We start from the raw sequence: 4,244 nt of genomic DNA, 5'->3' as shown, positions 1-4,244 counted from the left end.
GCTTTAGTCTGTGTATATGTTTACACACACACACACACACACACACACACACACACACACACTGTGTATATGTTTACACACACACACACACACCCTCAGGAGCCCTCACCAAGGACTCTCGTGCTTGCTAGGACTTTAGAGTGATAGTCTGTGTATATGTTTACACACACACACACACACACACACACTGTGTATATGTTTATACACACACACACACTGTGTATATGTTTATACACACACACACATACTGCTCAGGAGCCCTCACCAAGGACTCTCTTGCTTGCTAGGGCTTTAGTCTGTGTATATGTTTACACACACACACAAGTTCAACGGCTAACAATGTGATACACATAGTTTCAGCCACCAGCTTTTAAACAGCAGCCAAAAGCTCCCCAGTCATTTTATGACAAAGTTTCTTATGAGAAACACGTACATGCTGTAGAGCAAACCCCCTAGCAGAGGAGACTGGAGGAACACACGTGACACCACTCGAAAGCTGCAGAACCAACGGCTCAAATAATTACAGCCTTGCATCCCCTCGCACAGCCTCTCACCAAACATTCCAGCTTTGTCTAGAGTAACGTGATTACGTAACATGCACCTCTGCATACTGTGGTTTATCAGGGTCTTCCTGGGTGACTTTTCATACTATGCAGACTGAGCTAGCTCCTCTGTTTTTAGCTGGATGTGTTGGGGGTTTCCGGCCCCACATGTCAGTATCAGTCTTCTCTTATCCTCACCTCCTGGCCATTGGCTTTTGGAAAGTTTACAGTGTGGGAAATCCAGTGGGACAGCGCTACTCTGTTTCATGGGCTTGCTATGAGTTGGAATTGACTCAGTGGTGTACAACAACAGCAGCAGCAACAACAGCAAACACATTTGTTGAACAGCGCTGGACTGAGCGCTGAAGGTCGGAGAATAGGAACTGTTGATGTAGGATGAGGCTGAATGTTTACCAACAGTGGCAGTTATAGCATCTCCTGTCAACTTGAGCAAAGGGGTGGAGTCTGGCCTGTCAATCAGGTCATAGCCAATGGTGCCTCTGTGTGGGCCTGTCCTTCTCCTGGGGATTCTGGGAACTCCTGTCTTTCTCCCTGGAGGCGGGACACACACTTTCTCTGCTACACATTCCTGTTGACAAGCCAGATGGAGCTATGCTAATGGCAGCCAGAGCCTTGGAGCTGGAGGAGCCACGTGGAGACACACACCAGGGCTAAGATGCTTCCACCGCCACTGGATCCATAAGACTCCCCACCCACTGGCCTGTGATCTTCCTGTATTCTGCGTCATTGCATGTGTTGCATGAGTCTGAAAAGGAATTTACAGTGTTGACTGGTATTGGACATATGGGCTAATATCAGACTTATGGACTTGATCTGGACTGGGCTGGGATGTTTTCTTAATATGTGATTACTCTTTGATATAAAGCTCTCTCACACATATATGAGTGTCTCTGGATTTGTTTCTGTAAACCCAGACCAATACACCAACCTTTAGCCAAAGCTCTCCTTCAGCTAAGTAACACCTGCCTTGTGGAACTGGCTGAGGCAGGTCTTCTTTTATCTTCTGGCAGGCAGGTTTTATGAAGTTTTCCTCCCTACTTCTTGGCCCTTCCATGTAAAACCAAAACAAAACTTTATTTACCAGGACTTCAAACGAGCTCTCAAGGTTGGCCACTCACCCCCCCACAGTCACTCCTGGGATGCTCTCTGCTTGCAAAAATATGTTGTTTCAGAAACCTTGTGTGCTGTTGCTCTGTGTTAGACTCAGCTGGATGACAGTGTCGATATTTCCCCCTAGTAACCTCTAAGATTCATTCCCCCCGCGCCCCGCCTTTTATCTAGGTTGCTATAAGTTGGCAGTGACTTGATGGCAGTGAGGTTTAAAAGAGATTTTTTTAAAATAGAGCTCCTTAAGGACCTCTGATGGCACAATGGTTAAGAACAAAGGTGTGAGCCTAAAGCTAGGTGGTTCAGACCCACCTAACGACTCCACGGGAGAAAGACCCAGCAAGCTGTTCTTGTAAAGACTTGTTGATGTTGTAGACTTGGAAAAATAGTGCCACCCTATGAACAGAATCAAACTTCAGAATTCCCTCATCCTCACAGTAGTTGCTATGTCTGCCCATCTATATGTAAGTATATGTATATGTATATGTATGAAGATGACAGTCTTGGATCATAGTCAATCAGGCCCCTGTGGAAACCCTGTGGAGGCAGTTCTACTGCCATGAGTTGAAATTGACTCAATGGGCCTGTGGTCAAGTGATATGAATTATGTACGTCTCATCTCTTCTACCCACCTCTCTGTAACCTCCACCAATGATGAGCTGAGGCTACGCATACGAGGCACATCTAACTGGTCACTTTTGCCATTCCTCTGAGAACACTCTCAGAAGCAGGAGCAGCGAGATTGCCTAGAGAGAAGAGGTGCCCGTGGAGCACATGCATGATCCCTGCTGTAATGGTGGAGGCAGCAGAAGGCTCACTCTGAGACAGGGCAGAGTAGCCATGCTGCTGAGACCGTACTGGAGGGAGGCAGACCTGCAGGGGGCTTCCTGCAAAAGCCAAGAGTGACCGAGAGGCTGAGGATCTCAGAGAGACTTGACTGCTGGCCCAGAAGAGGTGCTAATGTGGACCAAAGACTGCGATCCTCAGTGTTTTCTGATGCTGGCTTGTGACAGTAAACCAGTGGTTCTCAACCGTCCTCATGCCGCGACCCTTTAATACAGTTCCTCATGGGTGTGACCCCCAACCATAACATTATTTTCGTTGCTACTTCATAACTGATTTTGCTACTATTACGAATTGGGTGACCCCTGTGAAAGGGTCTTTCGACCCCCAAAGGGATGGCGACCCACAGGTTGAGAACCACTGTGATAAATGGTTAACTTTCCCCATAGTCATAAGTATTGTCTGTGAGTTCTGGATGGCCATTGCCAGGGATTCTCGAAGCCAGCAGAGGGCTAGAGTGCCGAGGGAGGAGCAGTTGGTATTAGAGTGGGGGAAGCAGGAGGGAGGGTGGAGGCATGTCTGATCTCTGCCTCCTGGCAATCAGACTTGGGCTGGTATGGAATTGGATTCTCCTTCTCCCTTGTCACCAGAGGAGGTCAGCTGTGGCTCCCAGGTAAACAACAGCCGCAACAACAACGCTTAAGACTAAATCTGCCTCTGGTTGACTCCATCTCCAAATCCTTCTATTCCTCCCCCCCGCCCATTTTGGCCAGTCCCAGCTCTCCCTGGGCTCTCCTCCTCAGCACAGCCCCGTTCTCTTTCTTTGCAGTTAAAAACAAACGTGAGCTGATGAATATTTCCGGTACAACGTGGCCCAAAGTCAGCCTGGCATCTAATGAGGAACATTGTCCTCTATCAAGAAGCAGTTGTCTGGTGTGTATATAAGGTCACCCAGCTGGTAGTGTCTTGTCGCTGTTGTCAGGATAAAGGAAAATAGAAGCCTATTACAAGGCACCCAGTAGTGTCCCCACAGGGAGTTTCGTGAGAAATCTGCTCGTTGTCCCCAGACTAGGACGTGCTTTGTGCATTTTTCACTTACCTCCCTCGCTTACACCCTCGTCAGACCCACAGATCCTCCAACGATAATTGTCCACTCACCCAGAACCCTGATGGCTTGGTATCCCTTAAAGTTCAAGAGCACCTGGGCAGGGCCGGGCCACTACTTGGCTTACCGTTAAGCCTCTGCGTGGGTTCAAGCTGCCAGCTTTAGTCTCGGAGTGCAAATTGTCTGCAGCATCGAGGGAAATTCCCTCCTGCGAAAAAGGACATTGTTTTCACACAGGGAAAAATCTGTGTGGCAGAGATTTTGCCGTTTAAAAAATACTTTTGGAGCACATCAGTTTTCCATCCCATAATTCATACACATTTTGTTTCATGCACATTTGACTGCAATCCCAACAAGGAAACAGTCTTAACCCACTTCCCACTGGGGTTTCCTGTTTTCCACTTCCCTCCTAGAAAACGCTCTGAACTTTGTCCTTGGGTACATGCTGCTCTTTTGATCCCAAATGGTTATGATTCTAAGTGTCCATTTCTCCCTCACCTTATGATCCCCCCTATAGACTTGTCTCATTTTTTTGGATGGAACATTGAGCCGTGGGGGTGTGTGCCACAGACCTTTGAAGACTGTACAAGCCCAGGCTGTTGGTCTCATGGAAAAGAGGTTCGAGGGGAACAGGAATGATCGGGGCTTAAACTTCATAAACTACAATTTTCAACAACTGGCCGTAA

This window comes from Echinops telfairi, unplaced genomic scaffold (assembly GCF_000313985.2).
Source record: "Echinops telfairi isolate 266 unplaced genomic scaffold, ASM31398v2 ScPeMD7_3533;HRSCAF=4204_0, whole genome shotgun sequence".
Lineage (NCBI taxonomy): Eukaryota > Metazoa > Chordata > Mammalia > Afrosoricida > Tenrecidae > Echinops > Echinops telfairi.
The sequence above is the reverse complement of the archived record's forward strand: the minus strand, read 5'-3'. Positions refer to the sequence as shown.